This window comes from Elephantulus edwardii, unplaced genomic scaffold (assembly GCF_000299155.1).
Source record: "Elephantulus edwardii isolate Elephantulus edwardi_28Jun2011 unplaced genomic scaffold, EleEdw1.0 scaffold00104, whole genome shotgun sequence".
Classification (NCBI taxonomy): Eukaryota; Metazoa; Chordata; class Mammalia; order Macroscelidea; family Macroscelididae; genus Elephantulus; species Elephantulus edwardii.
In genome coordinates, this window is record NW_006399854.1 from 8,984,800 (window position 1) to 9,001,481 (window position 16,682).

A 16,682-nucleotide genomic window follows, 5' to 3' on the forward strand; every position below is an offset into this window, starting at 1 on the left:
AGTAAGGTTCACTGTGGAATTATTTTACACATTTGTGGCATTTCTTAAATCATTAGCAAATGAGAGCTTTATATCATCTGTGGGATTTAAAAGGTACCATTCCAGCTGAGAGGTATTAAAGAATTAACCAGGTTTATAAAGCCCTTCACAGGGAATCAACTCAACAGCAACCACCACCACCACTGAAATGCAGTCACTTCTGTTGGAGGAATCAGCACAGCAAGTAGTGCAAAGTGATGCCGAGGAAGTTGTTAAGATGGCATGTGGATGCTGGCGTGCTTTTGGGAAGGAAGCTGAATTTACTGAACACTTACTATATATATGCCATAAGCTCTTTTGTCCTCTGATACCACAAAGGCTGGTTTCCTTTTAATAGGTCAGCTCTGTATATAGGCTAACACAGCGTTCAGTTTTGAATCTTTTTTTTTTAACAGTGCACTTTTATATTGTTTAAAATGGTGAATAAGGTGAGCAATTTTTATGAATGTGTGATTTATAACTGTTACACTGCTAGGCAATGGTCTTATCTCTAAATATGTATTACATTTTCCCAACTTCAAAATAACAAAAAAGATGGGGAAGTTAATCTTTTTTCCACAAGAAGGAAAATTTTCCCAACTAACAAATTATTGCAAACAGGATCTATCCTGTAGGAAAACCTCTTTAAAGACCATAGTCAACAGCCCCTCCCCAAAAAAGGATTCACCTAGTCAAGGTCATCCTGCAGTAAGGCGCCCTGTGGGATCATAATCATGTAGTGAAAATACTGCTGAATTTTGACCAAGAATAAGTCATGTACATGGTTAAATAGAATAGAAAGTTATTTCTAGAGCACGTTATATTTTAAATGTCAGCTTTCTTTCATTGTGTTTATGTGTTGAGAGAGTCTGGTAAAAAGCATTTCACGTGGGCATTGAAAATTAACTTTCTCATCAGTATTTTCAATCCAGCTAATCCTTTACAAAAGAGAAAGAAAGGATTTAACAACTGCAAAGGGCTTATTTGCATTTTTATTCAGATATTTTAAAGGGTAACATCTGATCCCATCAATGATTATCATATTTGAAAAAGTGTTTTCAACCTTCCCTTGTGTGAAATGGCTATATGACTATTATCACACACCCCTACCTCAAAAATTAAGGCATATGTATTGTCCTTCTTTGTCTAAGCTGATTGACAAATTATTACCTTGAAAGCGGATGAAGTAATGCAGAGTTTCCACTCAAGTTATAAAATAGCTATGATAAAGACTTGGTGTTAACGAATGAAAGTGCATTAGATGATTTTCAATAATCTGAGTTCTTACCTTACTTATAGATTGACTGCCTATTGAAAGTACGTGCTAATTTATCCTGGAGAATCTTCTTTGTTTCTGTCCCTAAGTATGTGTTTAGACCCCTGGCTGAAGAAACTAACCTGACTTTGAATTTGAACCAATTGATGGATACTATTAGTAAGAATCTTGGTTGGAATGCAAGTCTTACCTCAAAATAGGTATTGCTTTTTCTCCAATTTTCCCCTTTCCATGCTTATAATCTTGAGTAGAGGGGAGAAAAAGTCCTTCAATTTAGCAAGGTGAAACTAGTCTTTCAAATCACATGTCCAAAAAATCAATTTATTTAACTGTACAACTTTTAAATATTTTAATAGACTGCCAAGTCTTTCTAAAAGGATCTACAGTGTCTAATACTTTAAAAATAATCCACTATATCCGGTGCTAATGGACTTGAATAACTACCAGCAAATATCGTATCATCTAAAAGTACACATTTTTTAAAACCTGATTAAGGTTGGTGTATTTGACAATGTTTTAAAGAATCCTGTTTTCATTTACTGAAAGGACAGTTCGAGCCAGCATACCATACTTGCATTGTAAGTTTTTAATAATCTTTCATTAATAAGAAAAAAAATTTCAGCATTTACCAGTTTCTGGAAATATTTTGGAAAGTTTAAACATATTTATTTGAGATTTTTTAAAAACAGAAACAAGGTAAATATGTATAATTATTGTTTTTGTTGTTAAGAAAATATAATTTTATCTTGCTAGTTCTAGGTTTCTACTTTTTCATTGTGGTTTGATATATTTTTTATTAGATTGTATTATGATTGACTTTTTATGATAAGGTGTATATTCAGTTTACATTCATTCTTAAGTAGTTTCCTCTTCAATCTTTCCTGTTGAGACTATTTAGTGAATTAGATAAGTAGGATATCAGTTTGAAAAAGTAATCCAGAAACTAATTCATCTCAGTCTGATTTTAACTGCTAACTAGCCAAATCTTTTTATTATAGTGATTTCTAAGGTGATCCATTTTATTTTGCTATTGTAGAAATAAGCAAAAGTCAAATGATGCCTTAGAAGTCCCTCATGAAATATTATTAATATCATAATAGTCTTTTAAATAATTCTGCTTTATGCAAGATAGAAATAGATGTATTCAATTTGCATCCACTTGACAATTTTAAAATAATATGAAAGGCAATTAAGGACATAGTATTAAATTCATTTGAATTTGCTGTGATATAAATGATACTTTTTAGTAAGCAACTATTAACTAGCTAGGATTCAGCTTCTCTTTGATTTCAGATTTTACAATAATTGCTTGTCAAGTTTTTTTGCATATTCCCCTTGTTAAGAGTCAAAGATTATTCCTTTAGCTTCTTATAACCCAGTGAATATGAAAATTCTTCTCTATTTTATGTAGTACTGTTCACCTAACATTTTCTCAAAGCACTTTTGTAAGATATAAAAATAGCACCTGGTAACATTTAAATAAAGGTATCAGAAAACAAAAGAACTCTCAAACATAAATTATGTTCCTTGCCACCTCCTCCACCTCAAAGAATCATAAGCCTGTGGCACAAATTGAGTTCCTCAGAAAAGCTGTCTGCATAATTTGCTCTCAAGGTAATCTATTTGACAGCACCACCTTGGTAACACTTTTAATTAGTCTACTATTTAGTGGAGTCTTAGAAATTCTCTAATTTCTTTCTAAGAGTGTCATTTCACTAGCATATATGAACAGCACTCCAAAAAATGACTTATGGAGGTATGGGCCATGAGAGTTACCAGGCAGATCTGACTTCTTTTTAAAAAAAATTTTTTATTAAAATTTTTCTCTGTGTGTGTGTGTGTGTGTGTGTGTGTGTGTGTACCGTAAAGTTGGATCTGACTGGTACAGAAGATTGTCCCTCCTTCTCCAGCAGAGCATCTGGAGGATTTGAACCACGCTCATCTGTGATTGCAGTACAGCTTCTTGCCACTAGGCCACCAGAACTCCCTCAGATCTGGCTTCTGTAGTCAGTCCAGACCAATTTATCTGCAAATTTTAAACTTTGAATTGCCTCATATTTTTTCCCCAAGAAATTTTTTTAAAGCATTTACAGCCTAAACTTAAAAATAATTGTAAGACTTTAGAATGCCATGTTTGAAAATATCTTTTTTTATTTTTATTATTGTGTGTGTGTGTGTGTGTGTGTGTGTGTGTGTGTGTGTACTGTCAAATCAGACCTGACTAGTACAGGAGGAGATTGTCTCTCCTTCTCCAGCAGTGCATATAGTGGATTCGAACCACGCATCTCTGAGATTGCAGTGCAGCTTCTTGCCACTAGATCACCAGAGCTCACCTGAAAAGATCTTTTTACTGTCAAATTTATGCAAGTCTGTAAAGACCATTTTCACAGTTTCAGCTGATACTCAGTAAAGAGTTTTAGTATTTCTACCTACAACTTCTGCACTTTTAAGAAATCCTCATTTAAGTCTTGGAGTTACAGGAGTTCAGATTCTTATGATCTTTTACTCTACAACATGAAGGTTCTTATGATAGAAAATTCCAATATATGATCAGTGCTACATTTTGTAGTATACTTTCTGAGAAGGATTTTCATGATTCTTATTTAGTAATAAAAAAGGAACTATCCAACGGATGCTTCATCAACAGAAATATTAGACGGAACCAAGGTTTCAAGTCAGTTCATCCCAATTCAACCTCCTGCTCCAGTCCCTTCCGATTCACAGTGGCAGAGAACTGCCTCAAGTGTATAGAAGAATAAATATCTTATTGCCACATGCTTCTTATACTGACTTTTAGGTTGACAACCGAACACTTTAACCATTGTGCCACCAAACCATCCATCTCTCTTTTCACTCAAATATGGTGAATCAGTATCTACAGTTTACCAAGATACCCAGGTGATTTTTACAGCTCCTCAGCAATGGAATGCCTAGCATAGGCCCTGTAGGAGCTCTTCCTAGGGGGCAAGGGCCTCCTGGGCAACTGGATCAGAGGTGGAGAGACCTGGGTCAGAGGTTGAGGCACATGAAAGGAAAATGCAGCAGTGTAGTCTGCAGTTGCTAACCAAAGCGGCTGCACATCTCTGGTGTTTCAAATCTACCAGCTGCTCAGTTGTTAGTGCCATTGAGTTTGCAACTCATGGTGGCTCCCTCCAAGGAGCAACTTGGTTTCACCCTCTGCAGGACAGACCTGTACGTTCTCTTGGTGGTACATGGTAAATCCTAAGATTTAAAGCCTCTGAAACCCAATATAGGGTCACTGAGAGTTGGAAGCAACTTGATGGCAATGAGTTTAATCAGGGGTGATGACAAAAGTGCTATGGGAGTACAAGGAGAGAGCATTTAATTTTGTCAGGTGGGAAGGGTATAAATAAAGGAACAATCTGAAAGCATTTCCAAGCAGTTAATGTATTCCTTCTGATTTGTGAACAGGTGCAGAAAATAGAAAAACCCATGTAATATATTACATAATTATAGTAGTTATTTGTCTTTCAATATGTTAAGTGGAAAAACTATTACAAAAGTAAAAGTTCCATTCTTGTACTTCTCATTAAAATTAATACTATATTACTGAAATTAATACTATATTACTGTGGACCAGATGCTAATATTAAAGAAATAATACTCTATAGAAAAAAAAAGTTTAAGCAAAATGAAAATATGTACTGATTACTATTAATACAGAATAAATGTTATATTGGCTTATGTTTTATTAGGCTATATTATTTATCCATAACTCTTAAGAAAAATGTTCATATATTATAATCATTTACTAAAACTAGAAAGGTGAAACTACCAAAAGTTTTACTCTGGGAACTGAGTTTGGACAAATTTTCAGTGACCTGGTTGAGTCCACCTTGCAGAAAGAGAAGCACGAACACCAAGAATTTTAATTATATATGAGGTGATTACATTTAAAGGACAGTCCTGGCTTTGATGCCATTTATGAATTTACAAAAGCATACATGTCTTTATTATTTCCTGTTAATACTCACTGGTGTCTTTGCTGCATCATATCAATTGCCCAGTGAATTGTTAATAATCAGTAGTTTTCCAAATAACTGAGTAATCTTGATGTGAAAATGTTTAAGTTACTCACGTGATTAGTGCTAAAACTGGACATCTTAAAAGTTTTATATTTACAGTGACACTGATTTCATTCAGCCACTACTAGCGACCCTGTTTTCTTCCAAGAAAATTGGGCTCTTTCAAAGATTGTTGTCTAATTGTTGGAACAATTTAAAGTTGAACGGGCATTAAAAAGCCTTAAAACTTTGTTATGTTCCTAAGTAAAATGTTGTATTCATGCACAGACATTGTATAAAGGGTATTTTATGTTTCATATTTTATAAAACCTTTTTAAATTTTAGTAAAAAGGAGAAAACATTACCTCTTGTAATTGTCCACAAGAGCAATTCTGCTAATCTCCTTTGAGACTTAACTTTAAATGCTGAAGTTTGGGGTCCCCAATCCTTTTGTGAATAACTGCTTTTTCCCACCCTTAAAAACCTGGAGTCGCCAAGGGTTGTTTCTGAGCTAAAAGTGTGAGTGTGTGTGTGTGTACACACACATTCATAGAAAATACTCAGCAAAGGAAGGTAGGTATAGGTTCCATGAGCAATTAAGGAAAACTTAGGAAGAGTGATGATTAGCCTAGAAAATGCCTTTACAATGTCTCTAATAAATTCCAACAGATGACATCAATGATGGCCATGTCTACTGGTTTCTGTACATTAGCAGGAGGAGGTGTACTTTTCTAGCCCCTTGCTTTCTGGTTAAACTCAAATAGGACTTCTCGGCTTTGTCTTTATCTTTATTGCTATGTGATTACAGGGTAGAGACTAAGCCTTTTATACTCTCCTTTCACAGCTACACTCCCAGCCATAAACCCCAGACTTTCCCCTTCCCCTCCTGGCAGACTGGGAACACTGGGTGACAAAAGCAGATGCAATTGTTCACATACTTGCACTCATATATTTTCTTCCCAAACCTATGGCATCTCTATTGGGTCGGAATGGGTAGAAGTGGCTCTCTGGACCACACTTGTGATGTTTCAGGTGACAGATATTTGTAGGATTAAGAAATTTAATTGGAGTTTTCCCTTTTCTTTAAATGAGGTATCCAAAACATATTTCAGTACTCCTGATCAGAATGACCAATTAAACTGTCCTTGTCCTCTTTGTGAAGTGTTGGCCTGCAAGGTCAACAGTTCAAATTCACCAACCCATGTGGCAGAAAGATTTACAGCCTTGAAAACATTAAGGCGCAGTTCTGCTTTGCTCTATAGGGTTGTCGTGAGTCAAAATTGACTTCTTAGCAGAAGGTTTTGCTTGTATTATGTGGATGGCTAAGATGTACAGAATGTCACAAAAACTGGTACTATTCAATTCAGTGGGAACAAAAGCCAACCTGACACTCTAATCTTTTATAAAAATGCTCTCTACAAACAATCTCATCAATTCATCTGTTAAAAATGAATTTGTTTTTATTTTTAATTCTTTGGGTCTCCGCTAGGCCCTATTTTTGTCTGGTGGTTTTTTCCTAACCTGTAGATGGATTAACTGAGTAATGTCAAGTATTACATTTCATTAAGGTATAGGACTTACATTGATTGCATTATTTTAAAAAAATATAAAAGTAATATAAAATTATAATATGCAATATATAATTTAAATATAAAGTATGCACTATAAAATTCAAGCAAGGATGGCAGTCTAGAGACTAAGGGGCACCTGATCCAGGCCATGGTCTTTGCAATTACTTGCATCAGAGAGCTGGACAGTGACCAAGCATGACAGAATTGATGCCTTTGAGTTGTGGTGCTTGAGAAGAGTACTGAACATAACCATGGACTGCCAAGACAACACAGGTATGTCCTGGAAAGGGTGAAACCAAGTTGTTCCTTGTCATACCATCAAGTCAAAACCGACCCATAGCTGACCCTCTGGCGAGTTTTCGGACAGTTAATTGCACAGGAAGAAACTGCCCATTCTTTTGTGGAACAGCTGGTGGACTCGAACTGCCTTCCTTTGGGAGTGCAGCACACCTTCTTGCCTAGGCCATCAGTTGCTCCTTGGATGAAAGGATTTTGGACTCCATCTCACTTACTTTGGGCACACAGCTAGGAGGGACTAGTCTTTGGAGAAGGATATCATGCTTGGAAGGGATTGCACAGGAGAGGAAGATCCTACATGAGATGGATTGACACAATAACTGGGGTAATGAGGGTAGGTGTATCAGAGAAAGTGAGACTGGCTCAGGTTAGAGCAGGGTTCAGACCTGTTGTACATAGGGTCACTATGAGTTGTCAACTTGATGGAACTTAACAACTATAAAATTCACCTCCCCCCGCCCCCAGTTGCCATAAGCACTTTATTACAGATCTGTGGAGGATAGCGGGTCAGACTCAAAGACTGCCTCCCTGACTGGGAGAGGTCACCAGGCTTTTATACTAGGGTGAGACACCAACTTACTTAATAAACTTTTGTTAGCAAAATCATAGAATTTCTATATCTGAAAAGAACAGTCAGTCCCCTTCCTGGTAAAATTCACCCTTTTTACTGCATGTTTCTACAAATGTTGACATATCAAGGTACCAATTTTACATTTTATTCTTTTTTTAAAAAAATTATTATTTTTTGGGTGTATACCATCAAATCGGATCTGATTGGTACAGGAGGAGATTGCCCTTCCTTCTCCAGCAGAGCAGCTGGTGTATTCAAACCACTTACCTCTGGGATTGCAGTGCAGCTTCTTGCCACTGGGCCACTAGAGCTCCCTTACATTTTATTCTTTAATAATTTTGTTTAATAGTACTCATGTAATTTAGTTTCTTTTTCCTATGGAGGGGCTGGTCAATTTCAAAATATGACCTTTTGGTTAGCAGCCAAGTGCTCTGCAGGAAAAAGATGTTGCATTCAGCTTCTGTAGTAAGCATTATTGTTGTTATGTGCCATCGAGTACCTGCAACTGATAGCAATCCTATGTACAACAGCTCTGAACCCTGCTCTATCCTGAGCCAGTCTCACTGACTCCGACACACCTAATTTCATCACCTCGACTCTCGTGCCAATCCATCTCATCCAGGCTCCTTCTCTCCTGCTTTTCCCCTTCACCCTTCCAAGCATGATGTCCTTCTCAAAGGACTGACTAGTCCCTTCTGGCCTCATGCCCAAAGTATGTGAGATGGAGTTTCAAAATCCTTGCCTCTAAGGAGAAACTTGGTTTCACTCTCTCCAAGACAGACCTATTTGTCTTCCTGGCTGTCCATGGTATGTTCAATACTCTTCCAGCCCCATAACTCAAAGGCATCAATTCTTCCATAATCCTTAGTCATTGCACAGCTCTCTGATGCATAGCATGTAAGTATGAAGACCATGGCCTGTACCATGCACACCTTTGTCTCAAGACTGAAACTTGCTCTTCAGCACTCTTGGCATTTAATGGGAAGGAACTGAAGAACAAATTCAAGCCTCAAGTTGAAATACTTAAGGATGCTATGGGCAGAATATGAAATGATCCAGGAAGCATTAAAAAAAAAAGATGAAAAGAGTATACAGTCACTGTACTAAAAATAATTGGCTGACACAGAAGAGTTTAATGAAACAACATATGATCAAGAGGTGATGAAGGAGGAAGTGCAGACTGCTCTGAAGGAACTGGCAAAAAATAAGGCCTCAGGAATTGATGGGATACCAGTTGACATATTTCAACACAACACATAGTTGCTCACCAGGTAGTGCCAAGAAATCTGAAGGACAACCACCTGGCTGACTGATTGGTAGAGATCCATATTTATTCCCATTTTTAAAAAAGGTGACCCAATAGCGTGTGGAAATTAAGCAATATCACTCAAACCACACACAAGCAAAAGCCTGCTGAAGATTATCCCAAGATGACTGGAATAGCAGTAAGGATTACAGTCTGGGAAATCCCATTGAGCAGCTCCAGTTTGTCCTATAAGGACAGTCTGTCCTATTAATTGAAATCCACCTGATGGTCAATAGGTTTATTTTGTTTTTAGGGGTTTTTTTGGTGGTGTTGGTGTTTTTATAACTTTAATATAATTTTCTGGCTATGCCAATGTTGTTGTTATGTGCCATCAAGTCGCTTGCGACTCACAGCGACCCTATGTACAACAGCCCTAAACCCTGCTCTATCCTGTGCCAATCGCACTGCCTCTGACACTCCCATCCCGATTACCCCAGTCACTGAATCAATCCACCTCATAGAGGGTCTTCCTCTCCTGCGCTGTCCCTCCGCCCTCCCAAGCGTGATGTCCCTCTCCAAGGACCTGTCCCTCTTTACAACATGTCCAAAGTATGTCAGATGAAGCCCCAGAATCCTTGCCTCCAAGGAGTAGCCTGGTTTAACCCTCTCCAGGATGAATCTTTGTTTTCTTGGCAGTCCATGGTACATTCAATACTCTTCTGCAGCACCACAGCTCAAAGGCATCAGTTCTCCTTCTATCCTCCCTAGTCATTGTCCAACTCTCTGATGCATAACAAGTGATTGCAAAGACCATGGCCTGTATCAGATGCACCTTCGTCTCCAGAGACACACCGTTGCTCTTAAGTACTTTAGAGAGGTCCCTAACAGCAGCAGACTTTCCCATCGCAATATATTTTTTTTTTATTTTCTGGCTGCTGGTGCCAAGAATGTTGACTTTGGAGCCGAGCACACTGAAGCTGTGAACGATCTCAATCTTTTTGCCATCCATCCTGATGCCAGTTGGTCCAGTGGTGAGAATCTTTGTCTTCTTGACATTGAGCCTCAGTCCGTACTGAAGGCTGCAGTCCTTGACCCTCTGCAGCAAGTGCATGAGGTCCTCAGTTTCAGCCAGCAGGATTGTGTCATCTGCATAACACAGATTGTTAATAGATCTTCCACCAATCCTGACGCCACACTTCTCATAAAGCCTAGCCTCCCGGATAATCTGCTCTGCATACAGGTTGAAAAGGCATGGAGATAGCACACATCCCTGGTGTACACCCTTCCCAATTTTGAACCATGCAGTGAGTGTTTCCTTGCTCTGTTCTGACGACTGCCTCTTGGTCCAAGTATAGGTTTCGCATTAGCACGATTAAATGTTCTGGGATTCCCATTCTTCTCAGAGTCAACCACAGTTTGTTATGATCCACACAGTCAAACGCCTTTGCATAATCAAGGAAACAGATATACATTTTTCTGGTATTCCCTGCTTTCAGCTAAGATCCATCTAACATCAGCTACAATATTCCTAGTACCACGACCCCTTCTAAACCTACCCACCATCAAATCAGATCTGACAGGAGGAGATTATTGCCCGCCCTTCCCCAGCAGAGGATCTGGTGGATTAGAACAGTGTATCCCTGGGACTGCAGTGCAGCTTCTTGCCACTAGGCCACCAGAGCTTCCCTCTGATTTGATGGCTCCTTGCTAATTAAAAATAAAGGCCCTTAAAGGAACATTTAGAGAGCACTTGGGGCCTAGTGGCAAGAAGCTGCACTGAAATCCTGAAGGCACGTGGTTCGAGGTCACCAGCTGCTCCGTGGAAGAAAGATGGGCAATTAACTGCCTCTGAAAACCCGCTGCAGGGTCAGCTATGGGTTGGTTCTGACTCCACCGCACACAACACAAAGGAACATTTAAATCAGAAGGAAAGGCAAAGCTAGCAGGGGCGCTGGAGCAAACTGTGCAGCGCACATTGAAGCGCAGCGATCATGTGATGAGTGGTGCCCCCTAGTCTGCACTACAGGAATGGCCATACACTGGCGCCAAGTGTAACCCATGATGTTACCAATGGTTATTGCTGTTATTATGCACCGACTCATAACTGACCCTCCAGTGGATTTTCAGGGGCCGGATATCACAAGGGAGGAGATTTCCCATCTTCCTCCCAGTGAGTCACTGGTGGATTTGAACTGCCTGCCTTTTGGATAGGCTGCATAACTCCTTACCAAGAAGCCACCAGAGTGCTTTGGTATTTCAAACATTGATAGGAGATACTTAGATGGAGAAGGAGTTCCCCAGATAGGCCGTTGCTTCCACACTTTATAATACATGACAGAAAGGAAAGCAGGAACCACTGAGCTCAGCAAAAACTGCACACATCATGATGCTGGGAAAAAGACAACTGGCCTCATAAGCAAACTTCCCAGATTACTCCCCTAGAATCTTTGGTCTGCATTTGAAAACTTTTCTCTTGCCGCCTTTACAAATGTGTTTTCTCCTTCAAAAATTACAAGTGTTCATTTTCAAAAAAGCAAATCAAATCTCCTAGATTTTGTCTTTTCCTCTCTATAAGGCTCACGCTACTCACTGCCCTTGAGTCGGAACCAGCTTGGAGATGACCCTCTGGTGGCTTTTTAGAGGCTGTAAATTCCACAGAAGGAGACTACCCAAGTTTTCACCACAGAGTGGCTTGTAGATTCGAACCACCTGCCTGCCTTGGAGTTGACAGTTCAGCTTTTACCACAAGGCCAAGAGAGCTCCCTCTCTTATAAGGCTAAGTGCTATCTACAGTATCATTGTTAGGTGCTGTGGAGTCAAGTACAACCCACAGCAAACCTATGAACAATAGATCTGAACACTGTCCTCTCCTGTGGCATCCTCACACTTCCTGACACCTGAGAGCCCACTGGGGCAGTCCCTGTGTCAATCCACCTGATAGAGGATCTTCGCCTCCTTTGCTGACCCTGTGCCTTTCCAAGCATCATACATATCCCTCTCCAAGGAACAGCCTTTCCAGCAACATGCCTGAAGTATGTGAGACCAAGCTTTATCATCTTGTGAATACTCTGACTGCACTTTCTCCAAGACATATTTGTTTGTTCTTTTGGCAATCCATAGTGTCATGACAGATGGAGAGAAACACCAAAATTATCAATTACTTCATCTTACTTGGATCCTCTTGGTATCAGCAGTCAGGAGATCAGGAGATGCATTGCTTTGGGAAAGTCTAGGACCTCTTTGGATTACTGAGGAGCAATTATGTCATTTTGAGGACTAAGGTGAGCCTGATTCAGGCTATGGTCTTTTCAATCATTTGCTATGCATCTGAGAGCTGGATAATGAAGAAGAATTGATGCCTTTGAACTGTGGAGTTGGAGAGGAGTACTGAATATCCCATAGACAGCTAAAAGAACAGACTGTCTTTGAGAAAGTGCAGCCAGAGTGCTCCTCAGAGGTAAAAATGACAAAGCGTAGTTTCATATACTTTGGGCATGTTAGGAGAGGCTATTCCTTGGAGAGGGACATCATGCTAGGAAAGGTGAAGAGACAGCAAGAGAGAGGAAGATCATCAACCAGATGGATTCACACAGTGACAATGGCTTGAGTATGTCAGAAATGATGAAGATGACACAGGATAGGACAGGACTCAGATTTGTTCATACAGGCACTATGAGTTGTACTCAACTAGATGGCACCTAACAACAATATAAATGCTAAGGTTTTTTGGGGTTTTTTTATAAAAATCTTTTTCATTAAATGCCTACGTCTGGTTTGGACTAAGTTATACATGGTATCCACTACAAAGAGCTAATGAGATCTCAGTCCTCAACAATCTACATGAATAAGACACTGACCTTACTGAAACTAGCAGTAGACAAGGAGTGACAACCACAGTGGGAAACGCCACTCTCTCCCACCAGCTCCCTTGCTGCACAAAGCTATTTGTTTCCTGGTTCCCTGGTGTTCCTGCAGCAGCCATGCCAAACACCTCTCAGGGAACACGGCCATCCCTCAGACTTCTGAGATGAAGGACACGTTTTATTTGCTAAAAGCTTAAGAGAAAGAATTTATTTCTTTTATCATGATACAGTGTCACCAGATTGCTTCAATAAATTTTGAATGTTGTAGAAACACTGGATGATAATTTATCGAAGGGAATGGTGCCCATTCCCCTAACCAGTTATAAACGTAATAGAAGTAGTTAGTGATTAGACATTAAATCCTAGAATAAAATTAGTAGTATTGTAGGCAGAAATGATGGGGGCTGGGAACCCTAAAGGCAGACTGTGTTTACTCAGAAAAATGTTAAAAGTGAGACAAATGTATAAAAGATAAAAGAAGTTCTAAGCTCACTCAGAATGGAACTGATTAGAAGGAAATGACAAAAGGAAAACCAACTTCAAATGTCAACTGTTTCAAATAAAAATTTAAAAGTGAGTCTACCTTATAGACCGTAGATAAAAAAAAAAAATCAAGAAGCAAGAAATACGTATGACAGTATTTACTCATGGATTTATCTACCGACTGGGCAGAACATCAATCAGAGTTTTGACTGCCTGATTAGAAGAGCTAATAAGACTGGGGCCAAAATTCTACAGCTTTGCTGTCAACTACCTGCGGCAATTCTAAGAAATGGTCGATGCGCACAGTCAAGGTTAAATTTTGAAAAGTTACCTGATCCTGTATTTACACATAAACATTCTGATCAAGGAGGGATGTCAAGATACAGGCAGTAAGAGGCTGTGCTGCAGCCCCAAAGTGGTTCAAATCCACTAGCTGCTTTGCCAGAGGAGGATGGGCAATCTTCTCCTGTGCGATTAACTCCTCTGAAAACTCACTCGAGGGTCAGCTGTGGCTCAGTCCCAACTCGATGGCACACAGCACCCTAATATGGAATTCTAGAAAATGCTCATTAATCAGAACAGATAGGAAGACAAGATTTAACAGAGAATAATTTAAAAAAAAAACCAAACCAACAAACTTCCAAGATCTAAGAAGAACTAAGCACTTAATAGTGAATTAAGCAAATGATGACTCCATCAACATTGAAACATAATGTAAAATACGTTTTTTAAAAGGTTCACTGGTGCCACCTTTTGGTCAGATTAAAAATGCGCCTCAGATAAAAATGACAATCTACAATCAATCACGTTTCCTCTTTAGAAACACATTTAGTTGAAAAATATGACTCAGTTTGAATCCATCAGATGCTCTGCTGGAGAAGGAGGGGCAATCTCCTGTCCCAGTCAGATATGATTTGATGGCACACACACTGAAAATAAAATGAGTAAATTTAAAACCATCTTGCTGCTTAGTACATCGGTGCTTTGTAAAGAATCTTATTTTTACTTTTCTATTTTCTGATGGCTTAGTGGTAAGGAGGTATGCTGCCAACACAAAGGTACTGGTTTGAATCCACTGGCTGCTCTGTAGAGATAAAGACAGGCAATCTCCTTTCACGCAATTTAGTATCTCTGAAAACCTGCTTGAGGGTCAGCTATGGGCCAGTTTTGACTTGACGGTACACAACAACATTTACACTTTTTAAACTCCGAGAAAATATGACATAGAATATAATTCTGAATGAACACTTTTCATATTCTTCTACATGAACACCAAATACTTAGGTGTTAAGTCTTTGACTTTAATTGAAAACTTTTTGGATTAGGGCAGAAATCCTGAGACATTTCAGGGAGCGACCCTCAAATTTAGCTTTCTTTGCATCTGTTAACTCTTGCAAAAGTAATTTTGGTCTTTGAGACCAAGAGTGCTCAGCTTCAAAACTTTGGGACTGCATAATTGTTGGGGGAAGGAAATGGCTGGTCTCTGCCCTGTGTTCTATTTACTAGCATTTCTTGACTCTATCCAGTAGATGCCAGCAGAACCCTCACCCCACTTCTCAAGATAATGAAAAGAATTTTTCCACAAGCTAAATGTTCCTGGCAGGATGGTAGGGGCAGCCAGGCTGGGAGATGGGAGGAGGATAAATTTGCAGTGGTTAACATTAACAGTGGTTAAGAACCACAGTTCTGTATGATGTTATTGGAGCAGGGGTAGAGGTAGAAATACAAGAATGGAAAGAAGGGAAGGAGAAAGGAGCAAAATAGAAAACATCTGAAAAATGCCTAGATAATAATCCTTCTTTCCAGAGATGGTAAATAGTAAAGCATCTGATTGTTGGTGGGTGCCTTCGAGTTGGAAACAACACATAGCTGAGCCTCCAGTGGGTTTTCAGAGGCTTTACATCAGACAGGAGGAGACAACCCATCTTTCTCCCTCGGAAGAGCTGGTGGACTAAACCACATGCCCTTGAAGTGGCAAGGTACCTTCTTCCCATTAGGCCACCGGCATTTGATTGTTAGTGTTTTGTGTCATTGAGTCAGAACCAACGCATAGCTGACTCTCTAGTGGGTTTTTAGAGGCAGCAAATTGCATGGGAAGAGGATTCCCACCTTTCTCCCATGGAGCAGTTGGTGGATTTGAACTGCATGTGTTCGGGACTGCAGCCCAGCTTCTTACCACTAGGCCACCAGAGCTCCCTAAAATTGATTGTGGTTGTTATTGTGTATCATTGAGTTGGAACCGACCCACAGTTGATCCTCCAGTGGGTTTTCAGAGGCAGTAAGTCACATGAGAGGAGACTGTCCATCTTTCTCCTGGGGAGCAGCTGGTGGATTGGGTTGGCAGTGCAGTTTCTTACCACTAAGCCACTAGAGCTCTCTAGAATGATTAGGACGTCTATTTCCAATTAACACACATTATGGGGACAAGAAATGGGCTCAGTGGTATGTTTTGTATCACAACATCCAAAATGCTACAGAGCACAGGGATTACTTCCTTCAACACACTAGGCAACACTGTCGAAAAATAAGAACACAATCTATAAAAAGATATTTTGATTATGATCAGGTTACATTAATTTATTTGTCATGATAAAAAAAACATGAAATCCACTGCAAATTCACAGCAACAGGTGAGAGAGTTTGATCATAACAGCACATTACTGATTTTAGTCTACTGTATTTGCCATGTTACTTTAATTTTGAAAATGTCTTCAGTGGACCCATTTTATATTATACAGTTTTGTAATCCAAGTTTCTTTTAAAGTACTTTAAAATAATCTAATTTGACTTTGGCATAAAACAGAGGTGTTGGTTACAGTTAAAAGCCCGTTGCTTCCAGGGTGCTATCTACTGACTAATCAAATGTGATACAGATACATACTGAAGACAAGTGATTCTTGATTCTTCCGAGCCTTGAAGACAAAAGTGACAGTTTCTAATTACTTGAATTTAAGACATCTAGGTTTGAGGATCATGTACCCTCATCAGTTTTTTAGAAGTCCAACAATACAAACACAGAACTACAGCAGAAAATAGCCATTGATAATTTCACTCTTAAAATGTTTTTAAATTATAATGCCACAGTTACATTTAATCTGAAACATACAAAGATACCAGTTACATTATTAAGAGAACTATTTTACATTAGTTACTACAAAACACCAAGTCTTATCATCGAAAGTTTGAGTTACAACATCAAGAATTTGCCTGTGCACATAACCTTTAATAGAACCAGAAGAATTCTTTACATGATTAATTTCCTTCAGTTTTAAGTGAAGCCTTTTTTTCCCCCAACATGATTTTAAAAGCACGTAACAAATGACTGTTATCCC